This window comes from Balaenoptera borealis, assembly GCF_965194805.1.
Source record: "Balaenoptera borealis genome assembly, chromosome: 1".
Taxonomy (NCBI): domain Eukaryota; kingdom Metazoa; phylum Chordata; class Mammalia; order Artiodactyla; family Balaenopteridae; genus Balaenoptera; species Balaenoptera borealis.
The window spans coordinates 107,556,420-107,576,610 of record NC_138860.1 but is presented as its reverse complement, the minus strand read 5'-3'; the positions used below and the strand labels follow the sequence as shown (position 1 = coordinate 107,576,610).

The window sequence follows — 20,191 nt, the reverse complement described above, 5'->3', positions numbered from 1 at the left end:
GGCAGGTAAATGTTTCCATGCATGTAGAGCTATATGACTGATCTGAGCATAAGCCACAAAAGGGAAAGCTAATTGATCCTGTAATAACTGATGTTGTCCTTCCCCAATCAACATCTCATAATTTACTAGCACATTATGTGCAGTATTTCTTTCAGCTTGTTCAGCAGCCTTTTCATAATATTCTGATTTCCAAAGTAAATAGTCGCCACCAGTGAGACAAGCACGAGCAATAGATTTCCAGTCTGCTGGAGGCAATGCTTCTGTTGCAATAGTATCCAACATAGTAATAGTGAAAGGGGCTGTAGGCCCATATTGTGCACAGGCTGCTTTTAAATCTTTCAAAACCTTAAAGGAGAGAGGCTGATATTCCCGATTATTTTGTTGTGGATTTTGAGGATTGGGTCGTTCCACCACCGGGCAGCAGAATAAAGGATCCTCCCCTCTATTAAGAGCTCCCCGTACTGCTTGTTGTAAAGGACTAAGCTTAGGAGGGATAGGGACAGAGACATGTAATTGCTGTAATCGCGGAAGAATATTTTCATCAGGATATTTTTCAGCCTCATATTTGGCTTCTTCACCCACTAAATCAAAAGAAAAGTCATCATCATCAAGTGAATTAACACTCTTTATCCTCAGTGGCAACGAAGGAGCAGTAGCTACTGCAGCAATATGTTCTACAGATTTAGCTGTTAATTTTGGAACTGAATCATAAATTGGATTAAAACAATCTCTTATTAAATTCCACAAGCTAAAAATGGAAACTGAAACAGAAGATGGTCCATGAGCTTCATGATATTTAGATAATTCATCTCCTACACGAGTCCAAATTGCTAAGTCCACTGATCCTCCTTCAGGGAACCAAGGACAAGCATCATATACTAATTGCAAAAATTCCAGAAGTTGTGAGGTAGTTACCTTAGTTCCACGGGCTTTTAACATTGAAAGCAAAACCTGAGCAAATAAATCACGCTCCTTAGAGCCCTTTTGTCCCATATTATTTTACTTCTGACTCTTTCTCGAGTTACCGTCCTAAAAACGAAATTATTTCTTGTGGCCACACTATCTCACTCGAGAGTTCTACTTACCTGAAATCTTCCGAAATGCCTCACACACTCAGGTCCCTGTTCGGGCGCCACTTGCCGCAGACCGGCTGCAGAAAGCTAGAAGTTCCTGGCGGTGAGGGGTAAGGAACTGAAAAGCACCAGTATGGGGTCAGAAGGGCCAAGACAACTGATGGTTGCAAGGCTAGTTTATTCAAAGAGCATGAATGTATATATAGGTTTAGTACGGAACGAATACCAGACAACAAATCAGCAAACCTTGTATTTCCACATAATTCTGTCGCCACTATCTATGCGCCATTATCTATGCGCCATTATCTATGCATCACTATCTATGCATCACTATCTATGCGTCAGCATGCCTTATGGGCCATTCTTTGGAGATACAGACTTCCCCCTCAGGGCAGCACGTCCTTCTTCTGGGGAACAACCAGGGGCTCTTAGATCCAGAGCAGGCACCTGGAACGAAACTGGCCGCAAGCCATTTTCCTTTTTTACGCTCAATACCGCAGCGTCAGGAGTGCATACCAAGAAAGAGACAAGCAGTTCTCCGCAAAGCAGAAAGCTGAATAAGCTTACAGCTTGGGGGCCACCACAAGAAGGAAAACAGAAAACACTGAAAGTATTTGTAACAGGAAGAGATTTATTACAGGAAATTAAGTGCTTACGTTCTCATTGAAATAGCTGGAGGAAAAAGTCAGGAAAGGCTACTCTGGCTCTGAGGTTCACCACTAGGCTTCAGAAAACTAGGAAGCTGCTACTGTCAGCAAGGCCAGGAACCATGGTAACCTATGCCCCTGGTAATCACAGCTGCCACAGGCAGAGGTGGGAGATTTGCACTTTGGTTAAAGCTCCTGTGTTTGCCTACCATTGACAGAAAAAAACTTCTGCATGACAGAATTTTAAATAGATGCCTCTGGCAAGGGATCATGGAAAAGATAATTCTCAGAATTCCAGCCCAGTCTTACGGGGAGAAAACAGAGATGCTCAACTTTATGAATGCACGATGAATCTGCATGGCAAAATGGGTGAGGTATTTAAACTGTTACTTTGTAAATTCTTTTTAAAAGCTTATTGGGATTGTGGTGACTTGGTCACACTTTGTGTGTAGTACGCTACTGTTCACAAACTCCCGGCCCAGATTGATGGCATAATCAAAAAAACAGCAAGCAAAAAATACTTTCAAAATAACTCTTTACCTTATTTGCCTTTCTTGAAAACTGTGAAGGGTACACATAGATCAAAGTTACACTCCTTAAAACTCCTTATGCTTCATTTCCTCAAATGCAGGTGATTCCATGCTTCTGTCTTTTGAATTCTTCCAAAACAAGCCTATATGTTAAAATCTTCATTTTTTACTCAAACAGCCGCACCACATCACAGTTCTATATGACCAAACCTCAAAGAACCAATCTTGCAAGTGGTGACTTTAATGAGTATAGTATATTTGATAATATTTCCAAAATATTCATTCTTTATCCCAATCATTACATGGGAAGTGTATATTTCCCCAACATGTTGAAGTTGTGCTTGGCCATGTGACTTGTTTCGGCAAATGGAATAGGTGATATATCTAGGGCTTAAGAGGCATAACCCTTGTGTCTGTGTATGCTTTGGAGTACTTCCATCCTTGACCATAATAAGAACATCACTGTGACCAACGGCTGTCCTCAATCTGGGTGCCAATTGACCCACAGTCCTGCTATGTTGCAGGTATTGTTCTAATTGCTTTACATGAGTTAAGTAAATTTTATCCTCATAACAACACTTTGAGGTAGATAAGATTGTTGCCTCTATTTTACAGATTAGGAAGTTGAAGCAAAAAAAAAAAAAAACTTAATTACCCAAGTTTATAGCAATAGATGAGATTTAAATATAATCTAGCTTTAGAACTGTTCTTTGATTGTATGACATTTATTTTAATACTGCTTTCCTTTTCCAAAACGTTACAAAAAATCTTCTATATTTTATTCTAAAATGTTTTTAAAATTTCATCTTTCAGTTTTTAATTTTTCAGCTAAGAAAAATTTGCTTTTGTATGGTATGATGTAGAATTCTCTTTTAACATGGAATGCTAAAACTCCCTCAGTACATAGTATTTACTTTTTCTTTAGAAGACAAATAAATCTCTGTAGAATTAAAATAATGTTTCTTCTGATGTTTGCATTTTCTTTATTTTAAGGCCGTCATTTAAAATTTAAATTAAAACATATTGGCAGCTGTCCACTCCTGATTGTCTAGGGCATCATTGTCTCAATGTATATTCACATAAGTAAATAAATGGATAATAATATTTATAATATAGAAACAGAAACATATCAATACCTGATGCAGGAAAATTTGTTTCAGTTTTACTGCCTACAAGCCACACAGTAATCTCCATCCTCAAATTCATCATATAAACCAGACCACAGACATTTTTTTCCACATGGCTAAAAGAATCCCAACAAAGGAAACCAATGAGTAAATGCATCCATTAAGTTATAATTGAAAATTGTGAAGAACTGGGAATGATGAAGAGGAGGTAAAAGAGAGTAAGTGAAATTGCTGACATGACCAGTGTGCTTTATAAAACCCACTTACTAAAAGCTTATACTTACCTATTTTACTTTTGGATGACAATATAAAAGTATGATATATAATAGATCAGGGTGAGTTCATCTGTCACTAAAATACATTAAACTAAAACTAGATTATACTATGAGAAAAACTAATTGATCTTTTGCACTTACCATCACTTTTTGAATAAGAAAAGATGAGCTTAGATATAATTTAGGTAATTTTAAAAAATCTTATTTTAAGAAGTGCTTTATATGCAACATATCAGTGTTTTTCATTGTGTCTGCTATATATAAAAGATTAATGGAATTCTTCATGGAATATTCAAGCCTTGAGGGAACATAGCTTTATAATGAAAGTATAAAGTCAATACTCTTTATGGATTATTTATTGTTTTGAGCTTCTCATAGCATTTATATAATGTTATATATTTAAGGAACTATGCAATTATTTCTAAATTTTGGCTCATCACTTGCCAATAATCTAGCTCAATATTTTCATCTCCTTTTAATAGGAAGAAAATGTGAGGTTGGAGATTAAATGAAGTACTTCTCACACAAAATTAGAAGATGTGATAAGTTTATTATTTTTAGATTTCTTAGGCTAGGCTAAGAACTTCCTTCACTGAATTATAATTTACTGAAGTATAATGTGCTCTTTCTACTAAAGTTTGAGTGTTTCTAACACTGGCACAGCATGGTCTCAAGAAAAAAATGCATTTTAGGAGGAAATGTTAATAAGTGAAGGCCAAATTATGCCTTTGAAGTTTTATATTTGTGCATGTGTATGTTTGTGTATGTGTGTGTTACATCAACCATCCATTCCCGAGGACTCTTCCTCTTATTGCCCCATCAATAGCACTATTCTAATATGACTGCATGTTCCAGAACACAACACAGAATGTAATGTACAACCCCTCATCTACTATTTTCAGCATTTGCTTCCTGGAAATCGTACTCTCCTAATATGTGAACAAATGTAGTGGATGCTAGTGCAGTAAGGGAGTAAAGGGAAGATATTAGATGTTGATGTGGCAAAGGGGTAAAGGCTAGGGAAGGACACTGACATTTATGCATGAAGTGTCATCTGATGTTCTGATCAGAATGACCTCTGCCACCAAATGTTAAATGCTGTCTCTAGAAGTCATTCAAAGTCTTTATGTCTTCTTTTGGCCACTAATACTTTTCTAGTTCAGAATATAAAGCATATATACTACTAGTTTATTCTTACAAAAACAAAATCCCCAATGAAAATGCTGCTAGTAAAAAAATTTCCCAGGAAGTCCTACTTTTACTCTTTCTTTTCAAGCACACAGGCAGGGTTTCTCTCTCTTTCTGTGTGTGTGTGCATCATTAAGAACATTCCTATGGAAAGTCAAGGAGAGTGTTACAGATCTCCCAGTCTGCTGCTTAAATAGTCCCTGTCCTACATTTTTGGCATTGGAAATTTAGCCAAGGACTGCATATGAATATCCACCTAATTTCTGGGACTAAATCTAAGGTGAAGTATGAGAGTGAACAAGCAGAATGTAAGGAACTATAAGAAAACTGTATCTACCTTGTCTGACAGCAAATTAAAGACCTGCATAGATCTCTTCTATTTGAAAATGAGTAATGAGGAAACAATAGAAAAACAATAACAATATGGAGTCCTTGAAAAACATTTTGATGCCAAGAGAAAGGAAGAATCACTGAAGAGAAAACACCCCAACTTTGAAAGTGACTTAACATAGGAAACAGAAGAAAATTTTAGAAACATGCTTCATATCTTCTGTAAACTCAAATAGGCATCTCCACAATGTACCACAAGCAAGGGACAGTTGAAGATAATGGCAGAAATGAAAAGGAATATGACTGAATGAGAAAATAATGCAAGGAAATGAGAATGGGTTAATAGAACTAGGTCTGCACTTTAAAAAGGAAAAGAACAGACACACTATAAAAATAAATAATTGATAGTGGGGGAGGTGAGAGAGACCCAGATAATTGAGAAAATGCAAGGAAGTACCATGTTCACCAGAAACAGGCTAGCAGAATGGGTAGGAGGAGGTGAAATCATGTGTAGCAAGATGGCTCTTGCTGCCTACCCTCGTCTTCTTAATAGAAACAAAGGCTCAGGACCAAATTGCCTTACACAAAAACTGTTACACCAGATTTACCTGTGAGCTAGAGCTCCATCAAATAGGAAGGGAAAACGTTTCCTTTTGTTACTGTCCAAACCCAGCTAATACAGTAAATTTAAGGACCAACAGTACTGTTGTATATCAATGCAAAAAATTCTAAATAGCATTCAAAGTATGTATTTTCCGTGATAAAAATTTCTTGCTAGAAGTAGATGATTTAATATAAAGCAATCTATTATTATGACCTACTGTTTGGTATGTCCAAGGGGGAGAGAAATGATTATATTCATAAGACTAAAAGGTATTAGATAAAATTCAAAACATTTATTTAAAAGATTCCCATAAAAATAGGAACAGAGAGATACCTCCTTATTATGGTGAATAAGTGTACATAAGTATTTGTACACATAATGTAAAGCATTAACATGAATGTGTGTGTGTATATGCATGAATCCAAAAGCTAACCTCAGACTGAATGTTTCAACAATAGAAACATTCACATTAAAACCAGAAAGAAGAAAAATGCTCATTATTGCTACTATCATTAATTAGTCTGGCAGACCTAGCCAAGATAAATAGCAAGAGAAAGAAATATAAGGTATACACATTAAAAGGAGAATGCAATATTTTCATTAAGGCAGCTAACTATTATTATGCACCTAAAAAAATTCAAGGGAATAATTTGTCCAACTACTAGACACAGAGAGAGAATTCAGTAAGTATGCTGGATTTACGTAGAAATTTATTACATCTATATATAAACAGCAGCCTGTTATGAAATACAATGGAAATAAAAGTCAAATTAAAAAAAAAAAACCTTCTATATGAGACACTAAAGGAAAAACAATGAGAAAAGCAGTACATTTATATAATGAAAAATTTTTAATGTTACTAAGAGATATCAAAAGGATTTGAATAAATGCCAAGATTTGTTATATTCTTGGATAAGAGAAGTCAATATTGTAAATATGGCATTTTTTTAAATTTCAAAATTATGCAAGCTAATTCTAAAGTATATATGGAAAAAATAAATTAGTGAGAATAGTCAGCCAACTTTGAAATATCAGTGTTTCGAAATAACATTGATTTAATAAATAATAAACCCAAAAAAGTTCTAAAATTAAATATAGGAATATTTTTCCCCCATAATCTTAGAATTAGGAATGCTTTAAAGATATAAAACTCAAAAACCATGAGAGAAATTAATAAATTTGACTATTTGAAAATTAAAATATCCACATAAAAACATAAAGTCAAAAGACAATAAGTTGGAAACAGTGCAACATATTTGACAAATGGCTAATTTCTTTCATCTTTGTAGAGGTATTTCAAATTAATAAGAAAAACACTGGCAATTTAAAAAGAGGCAGATGACAGTTCTCAGCAAATGAAAAATATTCGGTGTTTAAATATTTTTAAAAAGTTGCTTTATCTTGATTATAAAGACATCCTAAATAAAAATGAGGATATCACTTAACCTATTACTTTAAGAAATGAAAAAATATTTGAAAACTCACACTTTCAGAGACGGTATGGAAGAAAAGGCATCCTCAGACACTACCAGTGGGAGCATAAATTACATAAACTTTGTAGAGACTGATTTGGCAATGTCTATCAAAATTACAAATGCACACACTCTTTTATGAGGTAGTTCAACTGAGTGATACCTGCAGGTATACTGGCAAAATTGCCAAATGACATATGTATAAGTTTATTTATTGAAGCGTTGTTTTTAATAGCAAAACCATTAATGATTTCTTAGTTCAGGCTTCTATAACTGGAATGCCATAGACTGGGTGGCTTAAACAACAAACATTTATTTCTCACTGTTCTGGAGGCTGGGAAGTCTGAGATCAGGGTGCCAGCATGGTCGGGTTCTGGGGCTCTCTTCCTGGTTTCCTTGCTTGGCAAAGAGAGCTCCAGAGCTCAGGTCTCTTCATTCCCTTACAAGAGCACCAGTCCCATCATGGGGGCTCTACCTCTACCTTCATGACCTCACCCAAATTTAATTACCTCCCAAAGGCTCTACCTCCAAACACCAGCACATTGGGGATTAAGGCTTCAATCTATGAATTGGTGGAGGGGGCACAAACATTCAATCCATAACAATGGTTAAATAAATTATGGTTCACCCATACGATGACATGGTTTGTAGTAATTCAAAATTTCTTTCAACATTTTTATTCAGCATTTTCCTTGACTTACAGAACTCACTTTAGTATCAGTTTTTAGTCAGTTTATGAGAAACAAATTCTCTCAGTTTTTGTTTGTTCAAAAATATCTTAAATTCACTTTCATTTTTTTTCTTTTGTTTTGTTGGTTTTTATTAAAAAAAATTAAAATTAAAAAAAATTTTTTAATAACTTTATTGGAGTATAATTGCTTTACAATGGTGTGTTAGTTTCTGCTTTATAACAAAGTTAATCAGCTGTACATATACATATATCCCCATATCTCCTCCCTCTTGCGTCTCCCTCCCACCCTCCTTATCCCACCCCTCTAGGTGGTCACAGAGCACCTACCTGATCTCCCTGTGCTATGTGGCTGCTTCCCACTAGCTATCTATTTTACATTTTCACCTTCATTTTTGAAAAATAATTTCATTGGTTAGCAGTGGGTTTATTTCGGCACTCTAATACTCTGTTTCTGGGTTTGGCTTATAATGTTTGTTTTAAAAAGAAGCTGAAGCTCTTATTTTTCTATTTTAAAGTAATGTGTCTGTTTCTTTTTAACAGTTTGTGATATACTCTTTGTCTTATGAGCCTTGGTGTAGTTTCCTTTGTATTTGACTTGCTTGGGGTTTGTAGCAATTTGAATCTATCAGTGATGACTCCAGTTTTCAATTTCTAAAATTCTTAGCCATAATCTCTTTCAATATTGCTCCTTTCTCATTCTTTCCTCTATCCTGATATTTTAAGTACAAATAGTTTAGTTTTTTTTTTTTTAATCATTTCCATATGTCTTTTAGGCTCTTTTCTGAATTTACCATCTTGTTTGTTCTCTCCATGTTTCAGTCCAGATATTTTCTATTGACCTTTCTCCCAGTTCACTAATGTTATCTTCACCTGTCTTTAATCTACTGTTAAATCAGTCTATTGATTTCTTAATTTAATTATTTTATTTGTGCATTCTAGGGTATCCATTTTGCTCCTTTTATGGATTTCAGTTCTACTAAAAGTATCTATTTTGTCATCTATTTAAAAATATATTAATCAAAGTTATTTTAAGTCTAAGTCAAATTACTTCAAACTATGTACCACCTGTGGTTCTTTTTATATTGCCTATTTTCTCTTGCTTTCAATTATTTAATACTGTATCCTATCTTACAGGAATTTTGTTTTGTTTTGTTTTTAATGCCAATGTGTACACACACATTGAAGCTTACATGAGGTTCTGGATGACATCTTCTTTCTTCAGAGAAGATTTAGATTTGTTTCTGGCTGTCAGCCTGCTATGGGAGTGGATCACCTTAATCCAGTGTGGACTGAACTGTTGAGAAATTGGGTTTCAATCTTTGTGCGGGATAATCAATTTCCTTTTATCCTTATTCCTTGGATGTGATCCTTCAGGAACACCAACTATAACTTCCAGAGGCCTCACCCTTGGCAGGTCCTGAACTGAATTTTGTCTTCCTCACACCATGAAAGTGTTGAAAATTCTTCTAGGCTTCTCAGCTTTTTAGTTGCTGCTTTCTGCTTGACTTCTCAGACTCTTAGCTACAATTTACAAACAATAAACACTTCAAGGGGAATAGTGACACCAAATGTTAGACCAAGCTCAATGCATTTTTCTTCTCTCAGGGATCCTGGTCTCTCAGGTTCTGGTCATTCTCTAATGTTTATGAACAGTTTAAATTTTTTATCTATAAAGATTTTTCATTCACTGTGAGAATATTAATCTGATACAAGTAGACTCTTAATAGCCAAAAGTAGAAGTCTGAATTAGGTGTTTCTGCAGTACTAAAATTTTGAGCAACTTTTTATTTCTGTTATAATCACACACACACACACACACACAAACCAATAAATTCAGCTTATTTCATGTATGTCTATTATAGAAGATGCGTTTAAAGTTAGATATGGGGGAAATACACTTGCAGGTGACTAAAAAGGAATAGATGGATGGACAGAAGTAAAACCAAGAGAATGTGGAATAATGAAAGTCGAGAAGATTATTCAAAACTGTAGAAAAGACTAACTTATTGGATGATACTGTGAGGTTAAGATAAAGAAAAAGGGAAATGGGTAAGGATAGCAATGTTTATTTCAGGTATTGATATTAACCATTAGGTCACAAATATTACAAGTGTGGTACAGGTGTCAGATATATCAGTTGAGTAAAATAAAAAGCTCATAGACAGATACAAGAACTACATTATCTATGAATGTAATTATTTTGTCGTAAATATAGTGTTTTGAGTCAGTGAAGAAAGGAAGATTGATTAAATAAATAACATTACAACCCCTCAGTACTCTTAGAAAAAAAAAAGTTAGATCCTAATTCACACCGTATATCAAAAAGAATTGCAGATAGATCAAAGACAGAAACCATATAAAATATCACATGGATACAGAGATAAATAGGCTTCAATTATTTTCGTATTTAACAAAGAAAAAATTCATAAATACATATTTAGGAAAATATTATTTAAAAAATTTTTTAAACTTTAGGGAAAATAACTTAAAAAATAAATCATTTATAATATTCACATTAAAACTAGAAATCAGGAAAATATTGGAATTACTAATTCTAGAAAACCAGTATATTGAAAAAGACTTAAATAGATAAATCTAATTACAAAAAGTGAGAAAAATTAAAAATAATATGAAAAAGCAAGTAAGTTAAAAATAATTGGTTGTTTTAATTTAAAAGAATGCTATATACAAATCTAAACTAATACATGTCAATGGAATAGGTGTTTTTTGTAGAAATATTAAAAGTGCCATAACTGACACTGGAATATATCTACTAGTTAAACAGACTATTTATATAAGATAATTTTGGGGAAAATATCACATAATTATAATTATCACTGCTCAAAAGATTCTGGGCCACAAAGGTTTGTGGATGTGGGCTTTGAAGATTTTAAAGAATAGCTATTTCTGATCCTGGCATAATTTATTCCAGGCCAAGAAAAATGAAAAAGAGCTGTCCAATTAATTTGATGTGTCTAGGATAATTCTAAACTGAAATCAATAAAGGATGCAGAAAAGAATTATGTAGACAATTTTATTTGCATAAAGATTCAGACATCTTAAATAAATCATTTTTAAAACAAGTTCAGCAATTTATTTTTAAAATAATTTTCTATAATCAATAGCTTTTGCTTAAACAGGTATTCAATACCATTCAAAAGCCATTTCTTATTTTTAAAATGGTTTTAAGAAGTACTAAACGTTGGGCTTCCCTGGTGGCACAGTGGTTAAGAATCCGCCTGCCAATGCAGGGGACACGGGTTCGAGCCCTGGTCTGGGAAGATCCCATATGCCACGGAGCAACTAAGCCCGTGTGCCACAACTACTGAGCCTGTGCTCTAAAGCCTGTGAGCCACAACTACTGAGCCCACGTGCCACAACTATTGAAGCCTACGCGCCTACAGCACGTGCTCCGCAACGAGAGAAGCCACCACAATGAGAAGCCCGCCCACCACAACGAAGAGTAGCCCCTGCTCACCGCAACTAGAGAAAGCCAGCGCGCAGCAACAAAGACCCAACACAGCCAAAAATAAATAAATTTTTAAAAAAAGCACTAAACACAGTCTTAACATAAGGAAAATCTTGCACCAATGGTAAAATTATGTTTAAGAATAATTTTAATAGTTTCTGCCATTTATTGGGCATTTATTTAAATTAATCATTTCAACAATACTAGAAGGTAAGTTACTGTCCTGATTTTAAAGAACCTTTTATTTTATACAGATAGTAAGTGGAGAAACTAGGATAGAAAGACTCAACTATTATACTGAAATAGTAGAGGCATTCCCATTCATTGTGGGTATAAAAGAGATTTGCTTCATAAACAATAAAAATCTCACCCCAGAAAATACTAAAAACAAAAGTGAAAGGTCAGTGCATTCTGGGAAAAATACTTGCAACTCATCTGATAGAAAATGGGTTAATATCATTAATATAAAGTCAGAAAGTATTTTTTTAATTTAATATATTTTTTAAAAGAGCCATCAACTCACAATTTTACTTTAGATGTTATAACCATTTTCTCCTTGATAACAATTATAGATTTCTCTCCTTTCTTAAGCTTATTGCCTTTTCTGGAAAAGGAGAAAGAATAAGCATTAGAGAAATTCTTCATAAAAATTACTCCATACTTAACTTCTATGAAAATGCATTATCTTTGATAATTCATTCCACTTTGACTTACAACTACTTTAAAAATATTCATGGGATTATAGTAAGACACTATCACATTTGCATTTTTTTTTACTCTTCAAAACAAGCAATTAAATTTTCTCACTTTCATATATTGATTTCATTCTTAGCCTGAATATATCCTAATTATGTATTTCAGGAGATTCTGACTTTAGTCACTAAAGAAATTTAATTCCCTTTGATCAGCTAACCAGGTTAAACAGTTTCATCAGGAGACAAAATTTTAATTAACAAGGAAATGCTTTGGAACTAAAAGTAAAAGTTGCTAAAACAAATTGAATTCAAAATGTTATCCATATTTTTTCATTCATGATAAAAATATCAGCTGACTACTTATGAGGTATGAGACATTTACTACCTTCTCATTTTTTTTCAGTCTTTGTCTGCTTCATTTATTTAACTATTACAAACGGTTGGCCAGAGAATTAAAATACACTTAATTTTTCAAAGAGACATTCCTAAAATTATTTTCATTCTTATTTTCATGGAAGTTACATATGAAATAGCCAATACAGGTAGGTCTCTCTATCAGGGTTTCAAGAGGCAGTAGGCCAATTTAACATCTCTGTTCTCTCATCTCTTTAGGTGTAACACCCTGTGGTGGGCTGTCAGTCCAAAAGCATTGCCTCCTGCCTCTACCTGCAACCTCAAAGAAACTCGGAGCCAATATCAAAAGAACATTTTCTTACATTCTCTTACAGTTTGCTCTCATGTTTATTCTTCCTATCCTGGGCACTTCAATTTAATTTCAAATCACCATCCAGAAATGTTAGTTGACTGTCTGTCTAGAAATTGGTCATAGCCATCTCTCATGCGATTTCATTATGAGAAGAACACCTGTTATTTGAGATCGTAAAGTTTATGTTTGGGGTTCCACTACTACATCTTTAGCTGTCTGATATCCTAGGTGTTTAATGGTAAGCTATAATCCTGTAACCTCTCACAGCTTATCACCATCTATATATTATACTATGTTCTGAATCATACCTCATTGATTCCACTGTTCACCAAGTATTTATTGCGTGTTCACTGTATGCCTGACATTACACAAATGATTGGAGTTATGTGTAGAAATAAGGCACAATCCCTTGCCTATATCTCTAGTCTCATCTCTTCTCATTCCTTAGGTCACGCTTTATGCTCTAAAAAAAACCCAAAAAAAACAAGAAACAAAAAAACACATTGCCCAGGCTGTTCACCTCTGCACCTTTCCTCATCTTTCAAGATTAAGCATTCAAGCATTCAAGCATCCTTTTCTCATGCCTTTTTGTTATTCCTTCCTGCCAGAGGCTTGACTAATTGCTCCTCTTCCGGGTCTCTTAGTAGCCAGGTTATCATTGTGTTTGCTTCATTGCATTGAAAATATCAGGTTATAAGCCAAGATTGTAAGAACAAAATTGCATCATTTTCATCTTTATATCATCGTCATCTAACTGGTTAGAAATAACAGCCACTCTATAAGTGTTCATTGAACTTGTCTCAGCTATACTTAACTGAGTCTAGTGGGTGAATGACATCTCCAAATAGAGATATAATCTGGCAAAGCAGCAAATATAAACAAGGTAAGAAAAAAGTATTGCAGAACTAGAATGTAAAGAAGGAAAAAGTAACTAATTCTGTGTGCAAGTTTTTTAGCTATTATCTCTCAGCTCCAGATTCACTTTTTTTTTTTAACAACTTTATTGGAGTATAATTGCTTTACAATGGTATGTTAGTTGCTGCTTTATAACAAAGTGAATCAGCTATACATATACATACATCCCCATATCTCCTCCCTCTTGCATCTCCCTCCCACCCCTCTAGGTGGTCACAACGAACTGAGCTGATCTCCTTGTGCTGTGAGGCTGCTTCCCACTAGCTATCTATTTTACATTTGGTAGTACATATAAGTCCATGCCACTCTCTCACTTCGTCCCAGCTTCCCCTTCCCCTTCCCCGTGTCCTCAAGCCCATTCTCTACGTCTGCGTCTTTATTCCTGTCCTGTCCCTAGGTTCTTCAGAACCTTTTTTTTTTTTTAGATTCCATATATATGTGTTAGCATACGGTATTTGTTTTTCTCTTTCTGATTTACTTCACTCTGTATGACAGAATCTAGGTCCATCCACCTCACTACAAATAGTTCAGTTTCATTTCGTCTTATGGCTGAGTAATATTCAATTGTATATATGTGCCATATCTTCTTTACCCATTCATCTGTCGATGGACACTTAGGTTGCTTCCATGTCCTGGCTACTGTAAATAGAGCTGCAGTGAACATTGTGGTACATGACTCTTTTTGAATTATGGTTTTCTCAGGGTATATGCCCAGTAGTGGGATTGCTGGGTCGTATGCTAGTTCCATTTTTAGTTTTTTAAGGAACCTCTATACTGTTCTCCATAGTGGCTGTATCAATTTACATTCCCACCAACAGTGCAAGAGGGTTCCCTTTTTTCCACACCCTCTCCAGCATTTATTGTTTGTAGATTTTTTGATTATCGCCATTCTGAAAGTATGAAATTAGAACCCTCCCTAACACCATACATAAAAATAAACTCAAAATGGATTAAAGACCTAAATGTAAGGCCAGACGCTATCAAACTCGTAGAGGAAAATGTAGGCAGAACACTCTATGACATAAATCACAGCAAGATCCTTTTTGACCCACCTCCTAGGGAAATGGAAATAAAAACAAAAATAAACAAATGGGACCTAATGAAACTTAAAAGCTTTTGCACAGCAAAGGAAAACATAAACAAGATGAAAAGACAACCCTCAGAATAGGAGAAAATATTTACAAATGAAGCAAATGACAAAGGATTAATCTCCAAAATTTACAAGCAGCTCATGCAGCTCAATATCAAAAAAACAAACAACCCAATCCAAAAATGGGCAGAAGACCTAAATAGACATTTCTCCAAAGAAGATATACAGATGGCCAACAAACACATGATAGGATGCTCAACATCACTAATCATTAGAGAAATGCAGATTCACTCTTTTATAATTTCTCTGTGACTCAGCCTGGGACTCTATATTGTCAAAAGAAGAAAATAAAAGGAGATTGAGAGGCAAGAGGAGACAAGGGGCTTCCTCCTTTTGTGTTCTCCTTGCTGATCTTGACAGTGTTTCTTAGCAATGGAGTGTGTTGCCACAGGGGCAGGAGTTGGTTTCAGCTTCAGCTACTTTCAAGACTCCCAAACCATCTTCATCTTGGTCCTTTATAAAAGCCATCAGCAGTCCGGAGTGGCTCTATCCATAGAGGACTGAAACTCAGCTCCATAGGATTCTACCTCTGGGCTTTTAGGTTCTGATAACCCCAACCTTTTTTCTTTGTTTCCCCAGCCTTTGTGTGGTAGCTGCTTCCTGCAAGTATTATTTCTTGCTAACTCATGTTCTGTGTTTCCATTTGTTGGCCTTCTAACACCTATGTAACTAGTTCTTTCTGTTAAATTCCCTTTATGAAATATTTTGGTTGGGTGTTTTTTTGTTTTGTTTTTTGTTTTTATCCACTGGCCCCTGAGACTAATATATTTTGCCTAGATACATTCTTCTTACAGAAAATATGGTATTGGAACTAATTTTTAAAGGATATGCAAGAAAGCTAGAGAAAACTCTGTGGACCTCAAAAAGCAAAAATGAGCTAAATCAGCCCACTTTAATCAAATTACTAAAAACTTAGAGTGATCTAAGTCTAGCTGGAGTTTTACAAGATTTCATTTGAATAGGGAATTCCTCAGCTTAAAAAAAAAAATAAAGTTTGAGAAATAATGCCCTAATCCAAAGATAAACCTGACTGCAAACAATTATATTCAATCCTATTGATGATAAAATCCTATGTGGTTCATGTATATGATCCACTTTGATCTTTCCAATAATACTGTAAAGTAACCTGTGTAGCTATTTTAAATAGGTTTTCCAAAGTAATATGGTTTGTAAGAGACAGATTCCAATGTAATATAAAATCCAATGTATTGTTCACTCTACCACGTGGCCTTTAATTACAGACAAAAGCTGTTTGGATGCAGAGAGGTTCTGTAGCCCTGTCAGATCATAGCGTGTTCCCAGCGGGGCCCTCTAAACATAGGCATGGCATTCTTTCCATTGTAATAACTAGTGCTCATTTGGTACTTACTATTTGCAAGGCATTTTGCTGAGTGTTTCCCATAGGTTATTTCATTCAATTCTCACAACTATAATTATCTCTACTTTAGAGATGAGAAAACTAGGGCTTGGAGGTGCTAAGGAACTATCACACAGTTGGGAAGGGACAAAGTCAGAATTTTATAGCAGGCATTCTGAATCCAGAGCCCACATGCTTAAATACTACACTCTAATATCCCCTATAATGAGGTATTTTTAAATATTGTGGGGATGGGTGTTTTCATCCTAAATGTCCAAATGAATGAAAATGTTTTTACATTATAGGTTAAAATGAATTAATATAGTCATTTGTATGTCACTGTAAGTTTGAAACAGAACAAATTTATTATAACAGAATATTTTAAAGTTGGAAGAAACAATTGAATTCTCACACTAAACCGAAATTGCTTGCTTTTTACTGAAGTGTTACCAAAATTTACTAACGCTGGAAAACTGAAATTACCTATATATTAATTACTGAAGTGAATGCACAAATGTTCATAATTATTCTGAATGATTATTTTTCTTTTGTGAATTTAAAATGTGATACCATGTGAAAAAGTTAATTTTGTTGAAAAGACTGCTATTATTTTTCCAAAAGACTTTGATTTTATTATATATTTATAAACTAGAGTTTGTACCACCTTCCTATTCTGCTTTTTTCCATTTATAGATACTAATAAAAGGCAAATGCCACTCACTTTCTCTCATATGATCTGTCCATAATATTTCAATTCCTAAGGCACTAACATCAATTACTTTTTAAAAGCTACTCAATTGTCAACTGAACTGACAAAATCAAGGTAAAATATGAGTCACTGCTTTTGTAGTCTAAATTGATTTTTTAAAACACTAATAAAGAAAACCTTTATAGAAAATTTCTTTTTGAAATACAAATGAATGCCTAGTAATTGCAGCAAATAATGTAAGTCATGGAAATGTTTTTGATAAAAGTTTTTTAATAGTCACAATGGAAATTGTCATATTTGTCATATGTTGATGTGAAAAACTTTAAAAATTGGTCTTATAGAGCATGAGAATAAAATGTGTTCATTTTATCCGTCCAGTATGCTGACTTTTAGACCAAACCATATTTATTGCTATCAACTATCTTTTCTTCTTCTAAGCCCAGTGGCAGTGCAGCTCTCAGCCTAGTAGTGTTAGCCCCACAAACCAGCAGGTTTTGGAAACTGTCATCACTGTTCCTGAGCTACAGTCTAAAGCTCAAGCAGCTAAATCAGGCAGTTCCTTCCCAAATTCCTACAGGACAGCTGGGTTGCCTTGGATTCTTCTGCCCGGGTTTCTTGGATGTCTCATTTTGCCATCTTTCCCAGGACTACAGGAGAGGCCCTGCCTCAGCCTCCAGTTCTCTGGCTTCATTTTCTGCATGCTAAGTCTTGCTTCTTCTTTCCTTAGTCTTCTATCAGGACAGAATTTCTAGAATGACATCCCCAGTTCTGTATCTGACACACTTACAGTCTGTATTCAGCAATTGCAAAGCTGTGTTTTCACCAACTCCCAATCAATTCTCTGCAGATCACTCTGGCCCTTTAGTTCCCCAAATTCAGTTTTGTATTTTTTTTTAATTATTCTTTTTTTTAAAAAAATATTTTTATGTACTCTCTTTCATTGTTGTTGTTTTTAATTTATTTAATTTATTTTATTTTTGGCCACGTTGGGTCTTCGTTGCTGCGCGCAGGCTTTCTCTAGTTGTGGTGAGCAGGGGCTACTTTTCATTGCGGTGCATGGGCTTCTCATTGCGGTGGCTTCTCTTGTTGCGGAGTATGGGCTCTGGGCACGTGGGCTTCAGTAGTTGTGGCTTGTGGGCTCTACAGTGCAGGCTTAGTAGTTGTGGCTCACGGGCTTAGTTGCTCCGCTGCATGTGGGATCTTCCCAGACCAGGGCTCGAACCCGTGTCCCCTGCATTGGCAGGCGATTCTTAACCACTGCACCACCAGGGAAGCCCCCAAATTGAGTTTTAAACATGTCATGATCAGATGATCGTTTTCTAAACATTTACAAGATTAAATATAAAGTATATATAAATACAGGTTTTTATTAACATTGTTATATAAAGTAAATTATAGTTTTGTCTATAGGCATATTTTTACCTATAGACATAGAAATACTTCAGAAAACTCAGTCAAGTGAACATGTACGGCTGGAATTCATTACTTGTGCTACCTGCATAATATTCCAGAGCATGAATATTCATAATTTATTCACCCAATCAACTATAGATAGGCATTCAAAACCTTTCCAGTTTTAGCCACTATATACACTGCTATAATTAAAAATTGTTAAAGACTGGTTCTCTTACTTTTAAGGGATAGAAGTCAGTTTTTAAATTTTAACAGATATTTTAATAGATATTCTTTATATTTTAGTATATATCATGTGATTGCTTTCCCAAAGTGGGGTAGTAATGTACCTGCCCATTGGTATTTAGGAGAGTAGTTTCTACCTGCATCTGCAACAGCAGTAGGACTGATTCATTTCCAGGCTTCTTCTGGGTAGAGGAGAGTAGTCCCCAGGCTCCATGGCAAGGAGAGTCATCTGCACATCTAGCTATTCCTCAGCCCACACATTTGCAGCCAATGGTACTTGAGGCCTCCAATTCCTGAATGTTTATGAAGTGGAAATTAGGTAACTTTTCCCGCTTTCCCCCCAACTCCTGAAGACTTGCTTTCTTTGGTATGTTAAGTCAGGTGCTGCTGGCCCATGTTTTCAGTGTCATCCGGCTTCCTGTCAAATTTTTGATTGTCTGCTCGTCCATTCTCTGTCCTTGCAGGTTTATGCCTTTTAAAAAATTCTTTTATTCTAATTTTCTTGGGGTTTCAGGGATGAGCAGAGTTAAGGAGTATGTTTTTCCTGTGGGCTTTTTCACTGGTAGCTATTTAGTCAACTTTCAGATCATATTGACTACTCTAGTGTTTTTAGCCTTTTTGGTTTTCTTTGGCATTCTCTTGTAAACATTGATCATTTATATTTTGCCAGGAACTATCTATTTTCTGCAGTTTTTTCAAATGTCTGGCCATAGAGTTTATGCAACATTCTTTTATAATTATTTTAATCTCCTTTGTATTTCTGGCTATCACTCTCACTCTTAATCTTGTAGATTTGGTTCTCTCTCTTCTCTTTTACCATTCCGATGGGGAGTGCATCTATTTTCCTTGGTCTTTTACAAAAGTAGCCTTTGTATTTACTTTGACTTTATCCTATTGTTTTGCTTTTATCTATTTCAGATTTTATTATATAATTTCTTAATATTATTATCTTTTTACTGTGTACCTAATTTCTTAATATTTGTGTTCAATTATTTTGTTTTGTTCTGTAGTTCATCTCTCTTCTTTAGTGATAAAGGTAAACAAAGCCAAACATTTCCTCATGAATACAGATTTCCCTGGGTCTGTAGACTTTGGTGTGATGTCTTCTTTCATTGTTGTTTTAGTCAGTTTGGGAGGCTATGACAAATATACCATAGACTGGGAGGCTTAAACAACAAACATTTATTCTCACAGTTTTGGATGCTGGGAAGTCGAAGATCAAGGTATCTGGTGAGAGTCTTCTTCCTGATTTACAGAGGGGTGCCTATTCTTTGTATTCTAACCTGGTGGAGAGCAGACAGAGAGCAAGCAAGCTCTTTCATGTCTCTTCTTATGAAGGCACAAATCGCATTTACGAAGGTTCCACCTCCACGACCTAATCACCTCCCAAAGGTCCCATCTCCTATTACCATCAAATTGAGGGTTAGAATTTCAACATATGAATTTTGGGAGTACACAAACATTCAATTCATAGCAATTGTTTTCTAGATAGTTTGCTGTTTTCTTTTGAATTTCTTTTATCAAAATGTTGTAGAGCGTATTTCTAATTTCTAAGCAATTATGGTTTTTGTATACTTCTTTTGTGTTTACATTTAGTTTTATTCATTCAATCAAA

General features: G+C 34.9%; 1 long non-coding RNA gene across 1 annotated transcript in view; it reads right to left on the bottom strand.

Annotated features, from left to right (window-relative positions):
* Window positions 1-11,483: 11,483 nt before the first annotated feature.
* Window positions 11,484-20,191, bottom strand: part of LOC309626561 — a 32,865-nt gene continuing 24,157 nt past the window's right edge. Inside the window, exon 2 of the long non-coding RNA XR_014243290.1 lies at window positions 11,484-12,010. This is a non-coding gene — a long non-coding RNA (uncharacterized lncRNA). The remainder of the gene's footprint in view (window positions 12,011-20,191) is intronic.